At 43.1% G+C, this 25811-nt stretch overlaps 1 pseudogene; it reads left to right on the top strand.

Annotated features, from left to right (window-relative positions):
- The first annotated feature begins 289 nt into the window (after positions 1 to 289).
- Positions 290 to 9700, top strand: LOC101152966 (small ribosomal subunit protein eS7-like; annotated as a pseudogene).
- The last annotated feature ends 16111 nt before the right edge of the window (positions 9701 to 25811 follow it).

Below are 25811 nucleotides of genomic sequence, written 5' to 3'. Positions count from 1 at the left end.
GACACACATGTGGCTGGAAGTAAAGAGGAAAACATTGGCAGAAGAACATGCAGGTGGCTGGAGGTTGAGAAGGCGTTGAGGGGAGCATACCTAAGGAAGAGCACTCCGGCTGGCTATCCACCGGTGGAATGGCTCAGAGTTTGGATGGGATGGTTGGAGGAAAGCCTGGGCCACTGAGCTGCCTGACTCCGGGAACAAAACCACTTTCCCACTCCATCAGCCTTCTGGCTCCCCCATCTGCTGATAGCTACTTCCACTCAATAAAACCTTGCACTCATTCTCTAAGCCCATGTGCCCTCCAGTTAGTTCTTCCAGTACACCAATGAGAGGTGACAGCACGCTGGCAGCCCTCACAGCCCTCGCTCGCTCTTGGCGCCTCCCTGGCCTCGGCGTCCGCTCTGGCTATGCTCAGGGAGCCCTTCAGCCCGCCACTGTGCTTTGGGGGCCCCTCTCCGGGCTGGTTGAGGCCGGAGCCGGCTCACTCAGCTTGCCCCGAGGTGTGGAGGGAGAGACTTGGGCGGGAACCTGGGCTGCGCGCAGCGCTTAGGGGCCAGCTAGAGTTCCGGATGAGGTGGGCTTGGCGGGCCCTGCACTCAGAGCGGCCCCCGGCAGTGAGGGGCTTAGCACCCGGGCCAGCAGCTGCGGAGGGTGCGCCGGGTCCTCCAGCAGTGCCGGCCCACAGGCGCTGCGCTCGATTTCTCGCCCGGCCTTAGCTGCGTCCCGTGGGGCAGGGCTCGGGACCTGCAGCCCGCCATGCCTGAGCCTCTCTCCACCCCCGCAGAGGGCTCCTGCTTGGGCCGAGCCTCCCCCACGAGCGCCGTCCCCTGCTCCACAGCGCCCAGTCCCATCGACCGCCCAAGGGCTGAGGAGTGCAGGCGCAAGGCAGGGGACTGGCAGGCAGCTCCACCTGCAGCATGCCCCCCTGCGGATCCACTGGGTGAAGCCAGCTGGGTTCCTGAGTCTAGTGGGGACTTGGGGAACTTTTATGTCTAGCTAAGGGATTGTGAATGCACCAATCAGCACTCTGTGTCTAGCTCAGGGTTTGTAAATACACCAATCAGCCCTCTAGCTAATCTAGTGGGGACTTGGAGAACTTTTGTGTCTAGCTGAGGGGACTGTAAAGGCGTCAATCAGCACCCTGTCAAAACGGACCAATTAGCTCTCTGTAAAACAGACCAATCAGCTCTCTGTAAAATGGACCAATCAGCAGGATGTGGGTGGGGCCAGATAAGAGTATAAAAGCAGGCTGTCGGCGCTGGCAGTGGTAACCTGGTGGAGTCCTTTTCCACGTTGTGGAGGGTTTGTTCTTTCGCTCTTTGCAATAAGTCTTGCTGCTGCTCACTCTTTGGGTCCATACTGCCTTTGTGAGCTGTAAGACTCGTCGCGAAGATCTGCAGCTTCACTCCTGAAGCCAGCAAGACCGCAAACCCACCAGAAGGAAAAAACTGAGAACACATCCAAACATCAGGAGGAACAAACTCCGGACACCCCGCCTTTAAAAACTGTAGCACGCACCGCGAAGGTCCGCGGCTTCATTCTTGAAGTCAGCGAGACCACGAACCCACCAGAAGGAAGAAACTCCGAACACATCCGAACATCAGAAGGAGCATCAGAAGGAACAAACTCGGGACACGCCGCCTTTAAGAACTGTAACACTCACCTCGAGGGTCCGCGGCTTCATTCTTGAAGTCAGTGAGACCAAGAACCCGCCAATTCCGGACACACCAAGGCAAGAAATCCCGGGATACAGAAAGTCCTCTGTTCTTGTGATAAGGCAGGGGGTCTAATTGAGCTAACACAAGCCACCTACAAATGGCTAAAAGACCACCCTGTAACACAGGCCCGTTGGGGCCCCAGGAGCTATAAACATTCACCTCTAGACACGGCTGTGGGATCCCACAACCAGCCCGTCTGCATGCTCCCCTTAGGGGTTAGAGCAGTGGGGCACCGAAGAAGTGAGCAACTCATCACATGCCCTACAAGGGGGATAAGGGAATTTTTCCCGTTTCAACACCAAAACACAGATTCGTCAGCATCACAGTTTGGGGAACGCCACTGGTGGGAGTGAATCTGAGCCGGAGGTGAGTATCAGAACTGTGTCAGAAGAGGTCCCAAGTTTCTGAAAGGGGCTCATGATGGGACATCACTGTCCCCTGACCTGTTAGAGGTCACCACCTGCTGGTACCTAGAAGTCATCATAATTGTCTTCAATTGTTTGGGACTCTCTTGAGAGGCCTCAACACTCAGTCATTTTCTTTGTTGTTTAGACTCTGATCATAATAAATCTTGTTTATTGCCTATAGCCCAATTAAATCTTACTTTCCCTCTAAATCTAAATTAAATTTCATTCTCATGCTGGCTATTTTTTTTCTCATAGCTCTCTGCACTTTTTTTTTTTTTTGCATTGCACTTACCACACTTTGTAATTATCTCCATATCTGTGTGACTATTTTCTGTATATCTCTAAAAGCTCCACGATGGCAGAGGCAATGTCTGCCTAGCTCAGTGCCTGGTGTGTGTAGATTATCAAAAAATATTCATTGAATGGATAAGTGAGCAAATGAATGGAAGACTGCTCGGGAAGTGAGAGTTCTCTTTTGTAGATTTCTATGGCGTTTATTGTCTATACCATTTCAGTGACATTTACACTTGATTGCTATCATCCTAATAAGTGGGCAATATATTGTTAGAAAACAAAACCCTGACCTTTGCAGATGGTGAAGGGATATTTGATAGCGCAACCCAGTAAGTAATAATAGATTTGGTTTTTTTTTTTCCTTTCAAAATGTTGGGAAACTTTTAAGAACAGTTTGGAAATTGTTCTCTTTTTACTAAAACCCAATGTTGATGTAGTCCTTGACCTCACAGTTGAGAGAAAGAGGCTGCAGCAGCAGGAAATTTTACAGAGTATAATTGGAGAAATATGAGCCTCCGTAAGTTCCACCAAGGCACAGATCTATGAGGTATCAAATGAGGGGTAATGAAAACTACAGCTTAGAAATGTAGATGACGATGAAGCTTTTGAGCGGTGGCAGAGAAACAGATAACTCTCCTCAATTAGCCAGTGAAACATGGGGCAAGGTAGCCTGACATGTCAGTAAACAGGAGACTTCAAAAGAACATTCACAACTGGATCAGGACTGGAACATTTCATTCCCTAAAGATCCAGTAGTTCTCTAATGAGGGAAACTGCAGTTAAAGCCAGAATCACACTGCTATGGTTTGACTGTGTCCCCCAAAAGTTCATGTGTTGGAAACAATCCCCAGTGCAACGCTGTTGGGAGGTGGGGCCTAATCAGCAGTGATTGGGTCATGAGGGTGGAGCCCTCATGAATGTATTAATGTCCTTCTTGCAGAGGCGGGTTAGTTATCGCATGAGTGAGTTATTATAAAGCGAGTCGAGCCCCCATACTTTCTGTGTCTGTCTCATGCACTCACTTCTGCCTTTAAATTCCTTAAAACCCAAAGATTTTTTATTCTTCTTTGTGTTTTTTTTTTTTTTTTTTTGCATGGCATCCAGGAGAGTGGAGAATTATTTGGGCTCAATAAGTGCTATACACACACACACGATTCAAAATTCTGAATAGTTTATTTAGTTTATTTCTCCTCATTACCTCATTTATATTTCAATAGCTTTTGGGGTACAAGTGGTTTTTGGTTACATGGATGGATGATCTAGTGGCGAATTCTGAGATTTTAGTGCACCTATCACCCAAGTAGTGTACATTGTACCTAATATGTAGTTTTTTATTACTAGCCCCACTCCCACCTTCCCCCTTCTGAGTGCCTAACGTCCATTATGTCACTCTGTATGCCTTTTCATATTCATAGCTTAGCTTCCGCTTATAAGTGAGAACATACAGTTTTTGGTTTTCTACTCCTCTGTTATTTCACTTAGAACAATGTCTTCTAGCTCTAAGTTGCTGCATAAGACATTATTTCATTCTTTTTGCTGGCTGAGTAGTATTCCATGGTGATCTATACCACATTTTCTTTATCCATTTAATAGTTGATGGCCACTTAGGTTGGTTCCACACCTGTGCAATTGTGAGTTGTGCTGCCATAAAACGTGTGTGCAAGTGTCTTTTTCATATAATGACTTCTTTTCCTGTGGGTAGATCCCCAGTAGCAGGATTGCTGGATCAAACGGTAGATCTACTTTTTGCTCTTTGAGGAATCTAGATACTGCTTTCCATAGAGGTTGTACTAATTTACAGTCCCACAAGCAGTGTATAAGCATTCCCTTTTTCCTGCATCCACGCCAACATCTGTTGTTTTCCGAATTTCTAATGGTGGCCATTCTTGCAGGAGTAAGGTGGTATCTCATTGCGGTTTTGATTTGCATTTCTCTGATGATTAGAGATGTTGAACATTTTTTCATTGTTTGTTGGGCATTTATATATCTTCTTTTGATAATTGTCTGTTCATGTCCTTTGCCCACTTTTTAATGGGATTATTATTATTTTTTTCTTGCTGATTTGTTTGAGTTTCTTGTAGATTCTGGATACTAGTCCTTGGCTGGATGTGTACTTTGCAAATATTTTCTCTGTGGGTTGTCTGTTTACTCTGCTGGTTATTTCTTTTGCTGTGCAGACACTTTTTAGTTAGGTCCCCTTTATATATTTTTGGTTTTGTTGCATTTGCTTATGGGGGTCTTAGTCATGAATTCTTTGCCTAGCCTGATGTCTAGAAGAGTTTTTTCAATTTCATCTTCTAGAATTTTTATAGTTTGAGGTCTTATATTTATAAGTCTCTGATCCATCTTGAGTTGATTTTTATATAAGGTGAGAGATGAGGATCCAGTTTAATACTTGTGGCTTGTCAGTTTTTCCAGCACCATTTATTAAATAAGGTGTCAATTCCCCAATTTCTGTTTTTGTATGCATTGTCAAAGATCAGTTGGTTGGACATGTTTGGCTTTATATCTGGGTTCTCTATTCTGTTCCATTCATCTATGTGCTCACTTTTATACCAGTACTATGCTATTTTGATAACGATAGCATTGTAGTATAATTTGAAGTTTGGTAATGTGATGCCTCCAGATTTGTTCTTTTTGCTTAGTATTGCCATGGCTATTTGGGTTCTTTTTTGATTCCATATAAATTTTAGAATTGTTTTTTCTAGTTCTGTGAAAAATGCTATTGGTATTTTGATGGGAATTGCATTGAATCTGTAGACTGCTTTGGGCAGTATGGTCATTTTCATAATATTGATTCTTCCAATCTATGAGAGCGGGATGCATTTCCATTTGTTTGTGTCATCTATGATTTCTTTCAGCAGTGTTTTGTAGTTTTCCTTGCAGAGATCTTTCACTTCCTTGGCTAAGTATATTCCCAGGTATTTTACTTTACTTTTTTTTTTGAGATGGAGTCTTGCTCTGTCACCAGGCTGGAGTGCAGTGGCGAGATCTCAGCTCACTGCAACCTCTGCCTCCCAGGTTCAAGCGATTCTCCTGTCTCAGCCTCCCAAGTAGCTGGGACTACAGGTGCATGCCACCATGGCCAGCTAATTTTTGTATTTTTAGTAGAGACGGGGTTTCACCATGTTGGCCAGGATGGTCTCGATCTCTTGACCTCGTGACCCACCCACCTTGGCCTCCCAAAGTGCTGGGATTACAGGTGTGAGCCACTGCACCAGGCCTACATTACTTTTTTATTTTATTTTTCAGCTGTTGTAAAAAGGGATTGAGCTCTTGATTTTTAATTCTCAGCTTGGTGGTTGTTGGTGTATAGCAGTGATACTGATTTGTATACAAGATTTTGTAACCTGATCCTTTACTGAATTCATTCATCAAATCTAAGATTATTTGGGGGAGTCTTTAGGATTTTCTAGATATACAATCATCTCATCTGCAAACAGTGATAGTTTGACTTCCTCCTTTCCAATTTGGATGCCCTTTATTTTTCTCTTGCCTAATTAACTCTGGCTAGAACTTCCAGAACTATGTTGAACAGGAGTGGTGAAAGTGGGAATCCTTGTCTTGCTCCTGTTCTCATGGGGAATGCTTTCAACTTTTCCCCATTCAGGATGATGTTGGCTGTGGGTTTGTTACATATGGTTTTTATAATATTTTGAGGTTGGTCCCTTCTATGTCTAGCTTGTTGAGAGTTTTTATCATAAAGGGATGCTGGATTTCAAATGCTTTCTCTGCATCTATTTAGATGATCACATGTTTATGTGATGTGTTATATTTATTGACTTGGGTATGTTAAACCATCCCTGCTATATAAATATTTGAGATTTGTTGACCAGCAGATCATCTCTTTGTCCTTTTCAACTGCTCAAGCCTTTAAAATGGGCTTGGAGTGATAGCTGCACTATGAAAAGCACTGTGTACATCCTAAGGTGGCTTAACAAACGTTTCCATTTCTGTCTTGGGCCTTGCTCAGGCTGTAATCCCAGTTGAGTGTAATCCCAGCTACTTGGGAGGCTGAGGCAGGAGAATTGCATGAACCCGGGAGGTGGAGGTTGCAGTGAGCCGAGATCGTGCCATTGCACTCCAGCCTGAGCAACTGAGCTAGACTCCGTCTTAAAAAAAAAAAAAAAAAGATTCCCAGCAGAAGATCTGGAGCTTGATTCTCACTGGTTTAAGGAGAGTCATGTGTGTTCGACTTGGAACCAATCATTGTGGCCAGGAGGCTGCAGAGCTTTGATAGGCCAGGCTAGGAGGTGCCTGTCTCTCTGATGACCATGTGCTCTGGTTTGTAGGAGAGGGTCTAAGTTTGTGCCTGTTGTCTTTCCTGGGTAGTTTAGCATTTACCCTGATTTCTTTATTTTTAATAAAATGTTGTTAATAGTGACATTAAAAATACACGGAAATGTATTTTGATAGACCTCTACTTTGTATTTCCACCTTTTGCCGTAGACTCCTCTGGTCAAATGAGAGAAACATATGTAGTGAAGACACTTGAGTTTAGTCCATAGTTAAATCTAAAAGTCATCCAGCCATGATGACTCCCTTGTCTGGACCCTGGCATGAAATAACTTAATATCTGCCCTCAAGGGCAGTAAGCTGGATGCTTAGGGAAGAGCAGCTTGGGCTTGCAAATTCTTTTGGTCTCGGGTGGTAGTGGGGTAAGTATTTGATGCTGCTGCCCGGCTGGCCACAGAGGGTACCAGAAAGAGGGCTGTGGCTTGTGCCAAGGCCTGTGTGACTCCTGGGACTGCCAGGTCTCGAGCTGGCAGGATCACTTGGAAAAATGGAAACTAGTCAGGTGTATATGAGGCATGTGGAGGAAATGAGTGTACACTGTAATGTACACATTATATTCTCTATGCTGTGCATCATTTCCTCCATATCGCACACATTATAATAGAAAATAATCTGAATGTTCTTGCCACAGTGGTTTTGTCAATTACTATGTGGTGAAATCTGCAACTATTTGTTTCATTGTTTGGTAATATTTTTTCTATTTTGCAATGACTTTTAATATTATTTTAACATCAATGAGTTAAAAAATGTGCTTGTTTGTTGAAAAATTAGTGAATGAATGTTAATTTCTCAAGAAAGTTGATGATAGGCCGGGTGCGGTGGCTCATGCCTGTAATCCTAGCATTTTGGGAGGCCAAGGCGGGTGGATCACTTGAGATCAGGAGTTCAAGATCATCTTGGCCAACGTGGTGAAACCCTGTCTCCACTAAAAATACAAAAATTAGATGGGCGTGGTGGCGCGTGCCTGTAAACCCAGCTACTCAGGAGGCTGAGGCACGGGAATTGCTTTAACCTGGAAGGCGGAGTTTGCAGTGAGCCGAGATCGCGCCACTGCACTCCAGCCTGGGGAACCGAGTGAAACTCAGTCTCAAAACAAACAAACAAACAAACAAACAAAAAAACCCACCAGAAAGTTGATGATAAAGGTTAACTTGTAGAAGATATTTATTGACTTTATCATAGGTATGGGAGAGGGCATAATATTATCACTGACCACTTGAAAACCAGAAGGCACAAGTCTATGGGAGCATCAGGACCTACTTCCAGTGTTGGTAGTTATTTTAAGATTGTGACGTATAATGATAAATTAACATGTGCCGTGGCCTTAGGTGCTTTTGCCTACCCCTCTGTGAATCATGACTCTTTTTTTTTTTTTTTGAGACAGAGTCTAGCTCTGTCGCCCAGGCTGGAGTGCAGTGGTGTGATCTCGGCTCACTGCAAGCTCTGCCTCCCGGGTTCATGCCATTCTCCTGCCTCAGCCTCCCGAGTAGCTGAGACTACAGGTGCCTGCCAACCACACCCGGCTAATTTTGTTTTTGTATTTTTAGTAGAGGTGGGGTTTCACCGTGTTAGCCAGGATGGTCTTGATCTCCTGACCTCGTGATCCGCCCGCCTCAGCTTCCCAGAGTGCTGGGATTACAGGTGTGAAGTGAGCCACTGCGCCCGGCCGAATCATAACTCTTCTTTTAGATCAAGTGACTGCTCTTCTAAATTCAGTTTGCTTATTTTTTATACCAAGTTTTCTTGTGCAATACAAAAAGTAATACGATAGCCGTTAGTGTGTTGTCTCCATTAAAAAGAAATTTGCAGACAGTTAAATGGGTGCCATCTTTATATCCATGTTCTGAGATGGTTCAAATAGAAAAGTTAACTTCTAGAATTAGTTAATATCTATAAGGGTTTGCATTTTTCACCCAATTATTGAAAACAAACCAAATTTGGAAATTTGTTCTATTAATGGTGAAACATCTGACTAATGGATGTTGTAGATTAAGTTAGAAAGATCAACATTGAAGATAAAATTATTTCAGGTAATAAATACATTTACAATTTTTGGAACAACATGACGTCAAGGTAAAACAACTTTTTAAAACTAAATTTGAAAACTATCAAGGAAAATTGTACATGGAATTGGTTGTACTGTACACATAATTCAGAAATGCATCTGAATAGGCTGTGATATCCTATGAATCAAAATAGAGCTTTCCTGTCAATTTTATATAATTTTTAAACATTTGCAGTTTGAATGACAAAACTGCAAAATTTTTGTGATTAAGCTGATGTTGAATTTAAAGAAATCTCTTCAGGCTGCTGGAATTTGAGAAGCTTTTGTAATACTTGGGCCCCTTCTTAAGCTAGAGCTCAGAAAGGAGGCCACGTTCAGTTAGAGCGCCAAGATCGTGAAGCCCAGCTGCAGGAAGCTGAATATGTTCGAGTGTAGCTCTTCCAGGCACTTCTGAAGCTGGAGCTGAACTTGGACCTCAGGCTCAGCTCAGGGAGCTGAGAATTATGGCAGCCAAGGAAATTGAAGTTGGTGGTGGTCAGAAAGCTATCATCATCTTTGTTCCTGTTCCTCAACTGAATCTTTCCAGAAAATCCACATCTGGCTAGTACATGAATTGGAGAAAAAGTTCAGTGGGGAAGAATGTTGTTTTCACTGTTCAGAGGAGAATTCTGCCTAAGGCAACTCAAAAAAGCCATACAAAAAATAAGCAAAAGTGTCCCAGGAGCCGTACTCTGACAGCCATGCATGGTGCCATCCTTGAGGACTTGGTTTTCCCAAGTGAAATTGTGCACAAGAGAATCTGCATGAAACTGGATGGCAGCCGGCTCATGAAGGTTCATTCAGACAAAGCACAGCAGAACAATGTGGAACACAGGGTTGAGACTTTTTCTGGTGTCTATAAGAAGCTCACTGGCAAGGATGTTAATTTTGAATTCCAAGGGTTTCAGTTCTAAACAAAAAAGACTAAAGTATATCCTCAGTAAACAAACAACCAAAAAAAGCTCCTCTTCAGCCTGGAATACTTTTTTCCTTACTACTTATCAACAATTAGATATGGGAAATGTTTGAATCTACAGACAAGAGAGTCAGTTGAACTAAGCTTTCAACCAGTGTCATAGTGCATGCAGTTTTATGAAAATATTAAAAATGATCATTAATTCTTCATAAAATACAAGTTTGTATTAGAGACAGATATGGTTAAGAAAATGATTGGGCCGGACATGGTGGTTCACATCTGTAATCCCAGCACTTTGGGAGTCCGAGATGGAAGGATTGCTTTGAGTTGAGGAGTTCTAGACCAGCCTGGGAAATATAGTGAGATCCCATCTCTACATACACACGCAAAGCTAGCCGAGTGTGGTGGCATGCACCTGCAGTCTCAGCTGTTCAGGAGGCTGAGGTGGGAGGAATGCTTGAGACTGAGATTGAGGCTGCAGTGAGCCATGATCAGGCCCTTGCAGTCCAACCTGGGTGACAGAGTGAGATTTTGTATCCAAAAAAAAAAAAATTTGATTGAAATACCTAATGATGTATGAAGAATAATTATTTTGCTTGTTATTTTTAATGTTCAGAAAATCAATATAAATAAAATTTGATGTCCCTCTTCCCCACCTCATATTTTGCTCTAATGGTTGTGCATATGTTTTATTTTTTTGAAAAAATGTATTTTTGAAAACAGTTTTTGAATAGGACTAGGACTATTTCATAGGCCCACCCATTTAATAAAATAAATTTGTTGGTCACTAAATACATAGTTCAAAAACTACATAATTACAATTTTTAAAACTTTTATTCTCACAATGCCATAATTTTGAAGATAAATTATGTGGTCATTCTAGGGATGAGAGTGATCAGTTCCACTGGATATCTGCAAGCTGATAGTGAGGGATGAGGAACTCTGCAAAGGGAAGGAAAGATGACGGAATGGATGCTGGGCAGGCAACACCAACTGTGTCTGCTGGTACCCAAGTACCAGATCAGAACTGGGGTTTTCTGACCTACCTGTCATGCTCCAATTCGAAATTTCATTTTCCATTCTCCCTGTTCTTTTAAGTTATAACATTCCTTCCCCTTGCCCCTTGGTTCACCAGCTCCTCCATGCAGCTCCGAACAGCGCAGCTTCCCAGCTTCCCTTAATCCCCTGATAGCAGCTGAGAGACGGTTCTTTTTTAAACATTTCTAAAAGCTGCAACATGCTCGTGTCTCAGTTCCCTGCAAAACAAATTCAGAAGGCTGAAATCATTGTTTTCAGTAAATTGGGTGAAAACGGAGCAAAGGCAGACGCTTTCAAACAAAGCCTCAGGAAAAATAAGAGACTGTAGAATACTGAATATGTAAGTAGAACTGTATATTTCACACACTTCTCCCAGTCTCCAACCCTGAAGCTTGTGTGTGTGTGTTTTTTTTTCATAGTAAGTTGTAGTTGTCAAAGCAAAGCAATCACTCCATTAATTATAAAGTAAGGGAAAAAATGGGTATTGATCTTTAACTAGTTCCCTTTTACTTGTTTAGTGTTAATTGAAAGTTATTCTTCTGAAGACACTTAATTCTTTGGAGGCACTATAGAAAATAATGTTTAAAATATTTATTCAGAGTTAAGTGAACTCAAGAGTCGAGCTCTTATAAACAGGATATTTTAAAATTGGAACTGGATTTTATATAAGTGACAAAATGATTTCTGAGTTCTCTTTAGAGCTCATGGTTCAATAACTCACTTGCTGATGTGCATGTCTGGGGTGGTCAGAGTATTTGCCCAATTGGTGCAAAGATAATGTGCTGCTCCCTTACCCAGAAATGCCCCTTGTCGAAGCAACCTCCATTCATTCACTTATTGATTGATTCAATCACTGTTGGGCACTGAGATCTTGACTGTAATACTGGTAGGGCACCAATTGAGATCTAAAAATTATCTGGGTATAAGAATAATTTTGGCTAATGCTCATATAGTGCTGACTATATACAATATATTGTTTGGAATGCTTTATACACATTAACTCATTTAATACTCAACAGATTATTAGAGAGATACAATCATCATCATCTCCACTTTACAGAAGAGGAAACTGAGGTATAGACAAGATAAATAACTTGCCCAGGTCGCTCATCTGGTAAGCAGCACAAGATTTGGATCCAGGCAACCTAGCTTTAGAGTCTGTGCTCCTAACTGCTACTCCATAGTGCGGCTATTACAAATATTTTTTTCTGTCTGCAGTAACATGTAAGGCGTCCTTTGGTGACTATAAAATAGTTGAGTTGAGAATGTTTATACTCACACATTGGAATAATAACTGGAAACAGCTAGTATAAGCATACTTTTGTGCAAGAGATATGATACAGTGGGCCTTTGATATTTATCTACAATTTATTTTTAAAAGAATTGGTAAAAACCTTTATGTAGAAACAGCTAAATCTCTGTTCAGTTCAGTTCTGGATTGTGTTATTATTACTTTTACTTTTTTAGTGGGTTTCATGTATATTTAAAAGTAGGGAATACCAGGTTTGCTATCTAAGCTCCACCACTAAATTATAAAACCTACAAAGCAAAATAGTACTTGGAATTGTTTGTACAATGGGGATTATAGTAAAAGGTGGTAAAAAATCATCAGCAAAGTGGGGATATCTCTGTCAACTTTGCAGGGTTCTTGTGAGGGTTATAAGATACTGTAGTCTCCTCGGGGCATTCTACGACTTATTTCTTGATGTAATTTGTTGCCTAATGTAGTGTCTGTTATGTTACAGGAGTATAATGGATATCAATTGAATGTGAATGAAACTGCCTGGCACTTACTAAATTTCACTGACTCTGAGAACACTTTCGTATTTTAACCTCGGGATATGTCTCACAGTCAATGGAATGTTACAATAGATGTCAGCCAAATGGCTGTTGAGATGTAGTTGTCATTGCTCATAAAGCAGTGGACTTGGTCTTTATTCCAAGGTCTTTCAAGGAATGAATATAAATCCAGGTTTGTGTTTGAAAACTTTCCACTGATACCTTTTGGTAAAGGTAGTTTCAGCACCAAGACTTGCCGGATGGGTGTCAGTGGTTCCAAAGAATACCTTCAGAGATGATAGTGCAGCACTCTTTCAAAAATTGCTGTATTATCACTGCATTTGATGGCACAGAGTATGATATTACATGAGAAAAGAAAAAATAGACATTATCCAGTCTGAGTCAAAAAGAGAGTTAGCAGAGTTTAACGCTGATTTAAAGTGTTTTAATTAATACCGTAAATAATTCATTTTACATATATATTACCTTTTATGCACAAGAATGATACATAAAAGTATTTAGATGAGTCTAAAAAGCTCCTTAAAATAAAATGATGAATGGTTAGTGTATTAGTTCGTTTTCACACTGCTATAAAGAACTGGCCGGGCGCGGTGGCTCACACCTGTAATCCTAGCACTTCAGGAGGCTGAGATGGGCGGATCTCTTGAGGTCAGGAGTTCGAAACCAGCCTGGCCAACATGGTGAAACCCCATCTCTACTAAAAATACAAAAAAATTAGCTGGGCGCAGTGGCATGTGCCTGTAATCCCAGCTACTCAGGAGGCCGAAGCAGGAGAATTGCTTGAACCTGGGAGGTGGAGGTTGGTGTGAGCCAAGATCGCGCCACTGCACTCCAGTGTAGTGACAGAGCGAGACTCCATCTCAAAATAAATAAATAAATAAATAAATAAATAAATAAATAAACTACCTGAGACTGGGTAATTTATGAATAAAAGAGCTGTAAATGACTTACAATTCTGCAGGCTGTACAGGAAGCATGGTTGGGAGGCCTCAGGAAACTTAACAATCATGGCGGAAAGTGAAGGGGAAGCAAGCGCCTTCTTCACATGGTGGCAGGAGAGAGAGTGAAGGGGGAGGTGCTATACACTTTAAACAATCAGATCTCATGAGAATTCACTCACTATCCTGAGAATAGCAAGGGGGAAATCTGCCCCAATGATCCAGTCACCTCCCACCAGGTCTCTTTCTCAACATTGGGAATTACAGTTGACATGAGATTTGGGTGGGGACAGAGAGCCAAACCATATCATTTTGCCCCTGGCCCTTTCCAAATCTCATGTCTTTCTCACATTTCAAAACACAGTCGTGGCTTCTCAACAGTCCCACAAAGTCTTAACTCATTTAGCCTTATCTCAAAAGTCCAAGTCCAAAGTCTCATCTGAGACAAGGCAAGTCCCTTCTGCCTATGAGCCTGTAAAATAAAAAACAAGTTAATTACTTCTGAGATACAATGGGGTACAGATACTGGGTAAATAGACCCATTCCAAGAGGGGGAAATCAGTACTTAAATTTAATCCTTAATGTTGGAGGAGGGGCCTGGTGGGAGGTGACTGGATCATGGAGGCGGACTTCCCCCTTTTTTTCTCATGATTGTGAGTGAGTTCTCATGAGATCTGGTTGTTAAAAAGTGTGTAGCACTTCCCCCTTTGCTCTCTGTTCCTCCTGCTCTGGTCATGTAAGACATGCTGCCTTCCCCTTCACCTTCTGCCATGATTGTAAGTTTCCTGACCCCTACCCAGCGATGCTTCCTGGACAGCCTGTGGAACTGAGTCAATTAAACCTCTTTTCTTCATAGATTTCTCAGTCTCAGGTAGTTCTTTAAAGCAGTATGAAAATGAACTAATACAGAAAATTCATACCAGAGAAGTGGGGCATTGCTATAAATTAAATTCAGTTCCTCAGTGGCACTAGTCCCATTTCAAGAGCTCAGTAGCCACATGTGGGCTGGTGGCTACCACATTAATTGGCTCAGACACAGATCATTTCCATTATCACAGAAAGTTCTTTTGGACAGCCCTGGTCCAGGTTCTTATTGCTTCTCAGGTGACAGGGACTTCTCCTAAGTGATCTCCAGGCCAGGCTCTTAGATATGCCTTCTTTGGTCATTCCGTAGATATTTGCTGCACGTCTGCCACATGTTAGCCATTGGGAGATACGACAATGGGCAGAGCAGGCAGGGGCCACCCTCACCGTTCCTGCAGTCTCCAGCCTCAACACCTCCCCTACAGGCCATAGTCTACTAGTTTCCTGAGGGATTTGTTTTAAAATACAAGTCTGAATGTGTTTCTCCAGGAGCACCTGGAGCACAGGAATCCTCCAGGAGCACCTTTGTCCCCTACAAAATATAGATGGTCCCCGACTTGTGATGGTTTAACTTAAATTTTTTTGTCTTTATGATGGTGTGAAAGCAATATGCATTCAGTAGAAACCATACTTGGAGTACCCATACAATCATTCTGTTTTTCCCTTTCAGTGTAGTATTTAGTCATTATATGAGATATTCAACAGTTTATTATGAAAATGGGCTTTGTGTTTCATGATTTTGCTCAGCTGTAGGCTACTGTAAGTGTTCTAAACATGTTTTAGGTAGGCTAGGTTAAGCTATAATGTTGGGTATTTTCACTTGGTGATGAGTTTATGGAGATGTAATCCCACTGTAAGTTGAGGAGCATCGGTAACCTCATTGCTACTAAGAATACACCAAGATTCCCTAAGATCTGGCTCCCACCTTCATCTCTAGTCTGAAGGCTCATGGAGTGTCTGCTGCCAGGGGCACCCCTAGGTGCTGTGACTACAGGCACCTGCATGTTGGAGGCCTCTTCTGCAGCTTTGCTCTCCCAGACACTGAGAGCTGGGACTCAGGACCTGTGGCAGCATTTTTCAGGGACCTCTCCAGCCATGCAGTTCCCCTTCTGTATCTTGGCTAATTCCAACTCATCCTTCAAGATTTGGCTTAGATGACACCTTCTCTAGCACTTTTGCATGACTCCTTGATATATACTAGGCTCTTTTTCTTCCACGCTCCTGTAGCACCTTGCACCAGCCTGTATTATGAGGCTTTAAATGCCAACTGTTCAACCAACATCAGTGTCTGCTGTGGGCCACATACCCTACTAAGCTCTGTGGATGCAAAACCAAATGAGACTGGTACCTGCCAGCTCCAAGCTCAGCATTTACAGAGGGAGATGGTCCACTCCACTAAATATAAAACAGAATGTGACCCAAATGTTATTAGAAGGAGCACAAAGCAGAGAGGTAATGCAGTCAAGAGAGGTGGTTTGGATTGGGTTAATGGGTCATGGAAGGCTTCTACCTAAGCATGGTGTCTGTCTTACATAGTTGTGGAATAAATGAATAATAACAATAACCAATAGGTATTGAGCACATATTTTATGTCCAGCCCTGCCTGTGCTAAGTGGCTTCCCATGCATTCTATCACTTATTCCTCATAACTACATGTGACTCATGTATATTGATACCATTTTGTAGATGAGGAGACTGAGGCTTAAGTAACTTGGCCATAGTCACCTTAGATAGTAGGTTGAAGCAACATTTGAATCTAGGAGGACTGTCTTAAGTAACTTGGCCATAGTCACCTTAGATAGTAAGTTGAAGCAACATTTGAATCTAGGAGGACTGTCTGACCCTAAAGTGTGATATAACCCTGTCAAACTTCTGCCTTTTTTGCATGCAGTAGGATTTTGTAGAATGAATAGGAGTTTCTCATGTGGACAACAAGGGTGATGGACATTCAAGGTGGAGGTATTCTAAAGGTGATGCTCAGAGAGGTTAATTAATTTGCCCAGTCTCACACAGTGGGAATTGAGAGTTTGAGCATGTTTCAGAGCACTTATTAAATACCAAGGCTGGAGATGGTGAAATGGAAGACTTTTTTTTTTTTTTTTAAGCCCCTTTTTCTCTTCCACCTGCTGTGTAAAAATGAAAAGACTATTGATTGGGAGGGCAGAATGTGCAGTTGGTAATGAGATTCCCTCTGAAAATCCTTTAAAGTCTGCGTAATTAATTTATTTGAGAGGTGAAACAAACTGTGCATGTGAAATGTGTTAAAATTATTAACAGTTTGCACTATGTCCACTGCCTGAGGCTGCCCGGCCTGATGAAGGGCACCGGGATTCGTGTCCGCACATCTTCCTTGCAATCAATTATTGATCACAGCTGGGGTTCGAGCAGTTGTCTCTTAGCCACTGCAGCTCAGCTGTGCTGCAGCTCAGCTATGCTGCAGCTTCTGAGTCCATTCTGGTCCTGCCTGGCTGAGCCACGAGCAAGGAAGTCTGGAGAAAATAGTGGGATCCCTTCTAGTCCCACTGATGTTGAATTGAAGAAGAGGCAACATGAATGTGTGCTGATACAAGTCAGCATAGTGTTATCTGGGTGGGTGGAGTGTTCGCTGGGAATGGGAGTCTCTCCAGGGAACTTTCCAGAGAGATGGAAATGGTCTGTACCTTGATCTGAGTGGGCTTTCCTCCCAATGGTGCCAATACTGTGAACCGCATCTCTATGGCCTCCCTGAGGGAATGAGGACCTGCGGCACATCCCCAGTCCTGCTAAATCCTTGGGACTTTCATTTTTCCAAGTCAGAGTAAGCCTGTCACCAAAAGACTGGAATTAGGATTCTTTTCAATGCTGAGATATAAATTAAGAAAAATATTATGTCTGTGTGTCACAACAAAAGTCATACAAGTGACAATGGTTTTGCAAAATATTTTTACCTCTGTCATTATTTAACCTTGACAACAATCCTGTGAGTGAAGGATTAGCATTCTTATTCGACAGATCTAGAGCCAATGAAAGCTTGAAGAGGTTAGTAGCTGAGATAATTCTGAAATACAGGAGACTTGACTCCAAATCTGTTGCTTGCTTTCCTAAATGTGGTGTCGAGGGCATCCTCTGAGGGGAAAAGAATTGCCCAAAGGTATCCCGTGGGAGATTATCTTCATACAATGCTAACTCCAAGACCAGCTATCATAAAGCTCATGTAACCGAAAGACTCAAGGACCAAGTTAAGATGCTTGAATCACATAGTTTAGCATATTAACTTAAAACACACAGTTTGAAGGCAGAAGAGTGAGGTGGGTAGTTAATGGACATAGGAGAGGGTGCAAACAGGGAAAAATGGCCACACTTCCTGAACCCTGGATTATGCAGAAGTCCATCTAATATTCTTGCCACCACAGCTTGGCTCAACCGGCCCAATCATTTCTTCCATCTTCATGTCAATAGCTGGTCCCTATTAGGCCCCTATAGTGATCATCTCATCCAGTGGCCCTCAATCCTGCTTACGCATTAGAATCACCTGGAGAGCTTTTAAAATACATCAATGCCTCGTTCTTATCCCAGAACAATGAAATCAGAATCCATATGGGTAGAGTTCGACACCTGTATTTTGTAAAAGCTCTTCAATGATTCTGATTTGTAGCCAGAGGTGAGAACCAAAAATTTAGATTTTAGGATGGCAAGTAGATGTCATTTCAGATGCTAACTCGAATTAATTGATAGTAGTAAGAGAAGGACCATGAGCTGCCGTGTGGGCTCAGAGAGAGAAAGTACAGTGGGCAATGCAGAGCCTCACCTCTCTTTGCTACATCAGCCTTCCCTGCTGATGGTTAGGTTACAAGATCAGAGTTGAGGTTGAACAAGGAGCTTGGCAGATGAAAAGTGCCTGGGCCAACACAGTGAACTTGTTCTATTGGGAGATGCAGGGGCAGTCACACCTGGCCCATGGTGGTAACTCACCCTTTACCCTGCCAGCAGCCCTGGATTTCATTTGGCAGAGGACTTGTGGGGCTGGAATGGGTGTCAGCAATGGATGGCTGATTTCAGATCTCATAAATATTGAGTGCCTCATGTATATTGAATATATTATGACTATTTGGAAACTCCTTTGCCTCATGTATATTTGGTGACTCTCAAATATTTGCTACCTCTTAGTCTTTCGATCTCTTTCTAAGCTCAGCAGACACATGCTCTGTTTAATCTATGGTAACATGTCACCCTATATTACTACTTTATATACACTTAACCCATCTAATGAATTCTGCCTCATAAGCTTAATTCTGTCTCATAAGCTATTTGCTTCTATGCTTGCTTCATTTATTCTTCTTGTTATTTCTGATTTTCTCGAACAGAATTGAATATCTTAAATAATACAACAAACACATTCCAAAAGGGGAACTCTGTCAGGGACTCTGTGCAAGAGTCGCTGGGTTGACCAGAGTGGTAGGAGACTTCTGGACTAATGGATACTCACTCAGAGACAGTCAGTATGTGAGGGGTGTGTGAGAGTTTGGAGTCAGTCCTGGGTTTGAACCCAGCTCCACTGCTGACATCTGGGGACAGGTTCCCAACCTCTCCGACCCTCAGTTTTCCCATCTAGAAAGGACATAACCACACCTAGCCTCTATAACTGTTTGATGATTTAATAAGTACTATCGTACGCATTAGCACATGCTTAAGACATGCAGCAGGTGCTCTGTAATGTAGTCTTAGACCTGGATGAGAGACTCACCTCCTTTCTATCCTTTGTAAGCCCCATTTGTAACTGTCCTGCAGAACATGGTTTCATCCAAGGCCACTTTTCCAACCAGAGAATCAGATAGAAAAGAATTTATATTTGTTGAAACCAAAGCGGCCGTCTTAGAGGCTGTAGGCTTACGTGCTGTGTCCTCATGGTGCCAGCAGGGTGGAAAGCACAGGTGGTATGGGAATGCAATTGACCTACCCTGGAGCAGAGAGGAGGCTCTGGAAGGGCTTCTTGAGTTGAAATTTGCATGGTGAGTAGGCATTAGCTAACGAGCCTATTACAATTAGGGGGAGGAAAGCAGGAAGTCCTGCTTTAGGCAGAGGGGTAGCAGAGATGAAGACCGCAGGCAAGAGAAATCCTAACACATCTGAGGGACCTGCATGAGATTCAGCCTGGCTCCAGTGAGCGAGACCATTGATGGGTGACTTCTGGTCACACATGGACCTATCCTGAACTTTCTCATGGACCAAAGACAGAGGTAGAGTTGAAAAAGTAATATATGCCTTTATTCAAGTCTAAGCGGTAAAATATGCAGCGAAACTAGGAAATTGGATGATGAGGAGGAGTGAGAAGTGTTTGAGCATGGGGATTTTATGTTTTTAATGTGTGAGATGGTTCTAACATCCAATTAATGCTACTCAGTTTAAGTGGGTTTATCTTTATGCCAGGAAGATGGTGGGCACAGAGGATCTGAGATGTGTCTTCCAGGATTCTTAGTTCATACGCATGAGGCTGAAATGACAGTGCACATATCAAACTTGGTCCTGGCAGAATTTAAAAAGCAGTTTTGTGTTTTTTTCTCCCTTGTGGGAAAGGGTAAAAGTAGGAGATTAAGCATCAGCCAAATTCATTGTGATTTCATTTCTTTCTGTTGGAATGCATCTCTGCCTCCCTGGTCAATTGCAATAGAAAGCAGCCCTGAGAGTTGAGATGGAGGTTATTTTAATGTAAATAGAACTTTAAAATCATCCTTCCAGGAAACAGCACTCAAACTCCCTGACAGGTCTGAGATTTTATTGTATTAAGTGGCTCTTCCTGGGAAAAATGCGAGTGAATCTGGCCACCTCTTACCCTGACACTGGCTTTTTCAGGAAGGGACACGTGAAACTTCATTAGGAAAAGCTGAAGCCCCATCGTGATCTACTTTAATGGAGTCTTTATTCTGTGGGCCATTTGCTAATTTAATAAAGATTGCATATTCCTGGTGGCTGAAAGAAACTTGAGAAGTCAGTGCCTGAAATGCTCGGCAGAGTAGTTTAGAAGAAAGCTAGAGATTTACTTGCCATTTTCTAGAAAGGGAGATGTGCCTGGCTTATGTTTCAAAGGAGAAGGCCATGTGGGCAAAGAGATCAGTGAAGGACTTAGAGTCACTGGCCTGGGTTGGAGTTCAAGCTTTCACACTTTTGGGCTATGTGACCTCTCTTGAGGGGCTTCACCTCTCTAAGGCTTATTTTTCCTTATCTGCAAAAGGGGTATAATAATATTGACCTTCTAGAACTGTAAACAGTGACTGAGGGGAAGTATATAAAGTGCTTAGCTTAGTGCCTTTGACACAACGTTTTTAACTTCAAGCAAATTGGAGCCAAGAGAGGGAAATGAGGGTGGCCTGGTATACAGGATGAAGGGCACTGCTTAGATAGATAACTGTGGCCAGACGGCTGTAGCCATGAGCCCCATGCCTGATGCTGCAGAGGTAGGGGGGCTTGCTGTAGAGGCACTGGCAGAGTGGGAGGGGGCCACACCTGACTCTAGCTCTTCCACCTTCCTAGGTGTAGTTTTCAGGCAAGAAAGGAAGCACAAACAGGCATGCAGGAAAAACTCAGCACCCAAGAAAGAGGTTCAAGAGAAGGTATAAATGCTCTTTTATGGCAGGGAGAAGATGGTGCCAGGAATTGGCTGTGAGACTCTTGTTCTACTGTAGGATCCAGAGAGGAGTAGCTGGGAGCTTCAGATATGTTGATTAAAAGTCATGGGAGTCCCAGGTGGGATCTGTACAGTGCTCAGTGGTGGAGTCATGGCAGAGGCCAGAAGCGGCTCTCCAGGAGTGTAGGGCAGGAATCCAAGCAGCAGGGGATCCTCTGGGCCAGGTGCATATGGGGAGAAGGCACTGTTTTGGGAAGGAAGCTAGGGCTGGGAAAGATAAGACTCTACAATGAAAATGGCATCACGAAGTGTGATGAATCACACTTGCAAATGAACAATTACAAATGAATTCTGTGTAAGAGAGATGCAAGAAATGTTAAGCTTTAGACTCTAATAACTAGGTAATACAATAAGAAAGATTTTCAAATAAGTATATTTATAATATTCAAAGAGATAAGGAAAGAAATAGAAATCATTAGGTAAGAAGGGAAAGTTAAGGGAAAAGAAAAGGTGGACTTGACAAAGACCAAGTAGAAATTCAAGAAATAAAAAACCATGAAGTCATTGAAGTTAAAAAAAAAAAAAAAAAGCTACTCATGAAATGGCAGAGTAGAAATAGTTGAAGAGAGAATTAATAATGTGGAAACAAAGCTAAGTAAATGAACCATGAATATAAAAGAAATTATAAGAAAAGGAAGATAAAGAGGATTAAAAATACCTAATAAGAGCATCTGAAAATTAGCTTGGATATAATGGAGAAAAGGAACCACTTCAAGGTAAAATGGTGGAAAAGTTTTCATTTTTAAAGAAAGCTATAAGGTCTAATTAAAGGAGTGCATCGTTTAGAAAAAATTAATAAAAACAAATTAATTTGTAGCCATAACAGAAAAATTGCAGAACATCAAAGAGGCAAAATAATATTAAATTCTATAAAAGAAAAAAGATATAATCACTAATAATAATGCGTGCTTTTTATAGAAAATTTGAAAAATTAAAACTTGCACATAATTCAATTATAGTCAATGACTATATTTTGATGTTTTTGATGTATTTTTTTGGGGATGCGTATGTCTTTTAAGAAAGTTTAGCTCTTCAGGTTTGCACAATTTCATGTCCTTTTAACATTTAATGTATAATGGGATGTCCTGTATTATTTTTAAAAATAATTTTTAATATAGAAAAATTTCAAACTTACAGAAATATTGCAAGTATGGTAAAAAGAATACGCTCGCTGAGATAGTTGACAAACTTGTCACTAATTCTCCATTGCTTCTAAATACTTCAGTGTTTATTTCCTACAAATAAGGGCATTTTTCTCACACAACTACAACATAATAATGAAAGGCAGAAAGTCAATATTAATGTATTATGTTTAATCCACAGACCCGACAAGTTTTGACAGTCATTCCAATAATGTCCTTTATAGCAAATGGATCTAGTACAGAATCATGCATTGTATTTTGTTGCCATGTTTCCTTAGTCTCTTCCAGTCTGTGACAGTCCTCAGTCTTGTCTTTACTTTCATGACCTTTATACTTCTGAAGATTTGAGGCATGATATCCCTCCGGTTGGATTTTCCTGATATTTCATCCTCATTAGATTCAAGTTATAATTTTTTGGCAGGAATATCACAAAAGTGATACGATGCTGTGATTGCACTCTAGCATTTCATTTTGTCTAATAACTGAGGTTGCTCACTTTGACCACTTCATTAATGTTGAGAGGTGACAACATGCTAGCAGCCCTTGCTCCCTGTCGGCGCCTCCTCAGCGTCCACTCTGGCTGCACTTGAGGAACCCTTCAGCCCGCTGCTGCACTGTGGGAGCCCCTCGCTGGGCTGGCCGAGGCCGGAGCCGGCTCCCTATGCTTGCAGGGAGGTGTGGAGGGAGAGACACAGGCAGGAACCCAAGCTGCGCGCGGCGCTTGCGGGCCAGCGCGAGTTCCGGGTGGGCTCGGGCTCGGCAGGCTCCGCACTCAGAGCGGCCTGCCGGCACCGCCGGCCCCGGGCAGTGAGGGGCTTAGCACCCGGGCCAGCAGCTGCAGAGGGTGCGCCGGGTCCCCCAGCACTGCCCGCCCACCCGCGCCACACTCGAATTCTCGCCGGGCCTCAGCCGCCTCCCCGCGGGGCAGGGCTCGGGACCTGCAGCCCGCCATGTCTGAGCCCTCCGCCCGCCCCCGAGCCTCCCTCACGGGCGCTGCCCCCTGCTCCGCAGCACCTGGTCCCATGGACTGCCCAAGGGCTGAGGAGTGCAGGCGTGCGATGCCGGACTGGCGGGCAGCTCCCTTGGCGGCCCCTGTGCGGGATCCACTAGGCGAAGCCAGCTGGGCTCCTGAGTCGGGTAGGGACTTGGAGAACTTTTACGTCTAGCTAAAGGATTGTAAATGCACCAGTCAGCACCCTGTGTCTAGCTCAAGGTTTGTAAGCACACCAATCAGTGTTCTGTGTCTAGCTAATCTGGTGGGGACTTAGAGAACTTTTATGTCTAGCTGGAGGATTGTAAATGCACCAATCAGCACTCTGTATCTAGCTCAGGGCTTGTAAACGCACCAATCAATACTCTGTGTCTAGCTAATCTATTGGGGACTTGGAGAACTTGTGTGCCTAGCTAAAGGATTGTAAATGCACCAATCAACACTCTGTGTCTAGCTCAAGGTTTGTAAATGCACCAATCAGCACCATGTCAAAATGGACCAATCAGCTCTCTGTAAAATGGGCAAATCAGCTCTCTGTAAAATGGGCCAATCAGCAGGATGTGGGTGGGGTCAGAAGGGAATAAAAGCAGGCTGGGGAGAGCTTGGAGGCAATCTGGTTGGCCTTTTTTACATGGTGTGGAAGCTTTGTTCTTTTCCTCTTCGTAATAAATTTTGCTGCTGCGCATTTTTTGGGTCTGCACTGCACTTGAGAGCTGCAACGCTCACTGCAAAGGTCTGCGGCTTCATTCTTGATGCCGGCGAGATCATGAACCCACTGGGAGAGAGGGAAGAAACTCTGAACGTCTGAATATCTGAAGTAACAAGCAACTCCAGACGCAAGGCCTTTAAGAACTGTAACACTGACCATGAGGGTCTGCGGCTTCATTCTTGAAGTCAGCGAGACCGAGAACCCACCAATTCTGGACACAATGGTGTCTGCAGGGCTTCTCCACAATTACACTACTCATTTTCCTTTGTACTTAATATGCATTTGATGGAGAAGTGCTTTGAATTCGTATAAGTTCATTCATCACCAAAGTCTTTCTCTATAGCTTTGTTACCCAAACACCAAGGTTTCAGTCTACATCCTGTTGCTTGCTGCACAGAAAGCCAAACACTGAGATGACAGATACTGCCAAAGAATAAGACTTTAATCGGGTGCTGCATCTGAGAGGATGGGAACTCACCCTCAAGTCCGTCTCCTTGTTCACTAAAACTAGGGGCTTAGATAGCAGGGAAGAAACGTAACAATGTGTAAGAAGGTAGGAACTAGGGAGGGGGCAATGAGGCATCAGGTGCTGTGATCTGGTGAGTTTCAGTTCTTCAGTACTATTTTATGAGAGGCCTGAAAGTCTTTTCCTGAGGAAGGAACTAGGAAAAAACAAATACAGGTTTCACGCTTTAACAGCAGCAGGGTCAATTTCTAGTCTATGTTTATCCAAAAACAAGCGTCTTTGGGACTTTTCGGCCAGTTTTATATCTATTTATATCAGATGGACTCATGTTTTCATATTTATTTAATGGCTATATTGTTACTATCATGTTTTTGGTGGTCAAATTTCCCCAAGTGACACCCCTTAAAGCTGCCCCGGTATGCTTTGGCATGCTGCCATTATTTGAGGATTTTCCCACTTTTTAGAACAAGACATTCCCAGCTCATCTTGTGCTTTTCTTGTTTCAGTCCTGAAATCAGACACTTCTTCAAGGAATGTTGATTCCTTTAACTGGAAAATGACATTTAGAAACTAGATATGGATGGTAGCTGTTCTCATTGCTTTTGGGATAGTGCTGTTCTCAGGTACTCTCAGTGGAGAGAGCAAGGTGAAAGATGCATACACATACTCTGTCTCTCAGATAGTCATATTTGCATTCTATGTATGTGTGTATGTATGTATGTATTATCCATCTGATATGGGAGGTGGTCAGGGAAATGCAGGGTAGAGAAGGGCAGGGTCCCTGGCAAGGGCTCAACCCTCAGGCCTGTGCCCATGGACCTAAGTGAGGACAGGCACTTCTGTTTTTGCACCCAAATATTGCGTTTTCCAAGACCACCATGGCCTGCCATGTCCCCATCCTGTGCCTATAAAAATCCTAAGACACTAGCAGGCAAATACACAAGCAGCTGGACATGGAGAGTAGCACACCAGCAGAAGAGCACACCAGCAGAAGAACACACCAGAAGACACTGGCAGTCCATTGATGGTGGAACAACGTGGACGCCAAGGGCAATTTGGCTGAGGGTGGTTAGAAGAGAGTCTGGCTGCTGAGTGGCCCAACCACTCATCCATCTCCTGGCTCCCCATCCAGCGACATCACCACTCAATATGAAACCTTGCACTCATTCTCCAAGCTCATGTGTGATCTGATTTTTCCGGTACATACGGGCAAGAACCCCAGGATACAGAAAGCCCTCTGTTCTTGCAATAAGGCAGAGGGTCTAATTGAGCTGACTAACAAGCCACCTGCGGACCGCTAAGCTGAAAGAGCACACTGTGACACATGCCCACTGGGGCTTTGGGAACTGTAAACACTCAACTCTAGATGCTGCCATGGGGTTGGAGCCCATGCTCCCCATGACCTGCCTGTCTGCATGCTCCCCCTAAGGGTTTGGTTTGAGCTGTGGGGCACTGAAGAAGTGAGCTAAACCCCCCATTGCATGCCCTGCAACAGGGATAAGGGAAAACTCCTCCCGTTTCACATCTATC

The sequence above is a fragment of the Gorilla gorilla genome, chromosome 3, assembly GCF_029281585.2.
Source record: "Gorilla gorilla gorilla isolate KB3781 chromosome 3, NHGRI_mGorGor1-v2.1_pri, whole genome shotgun sequence".
NCBI lineage: Eukaryota > Metazoa > Chordata > Mammalia > Primates > Hominidae > Gorilla > Gorilla gorilla.
Note: the sequence above shows the minus strand (reverse complement) of the source record. Positions and strands in the feature narration are given on the sequence as shown.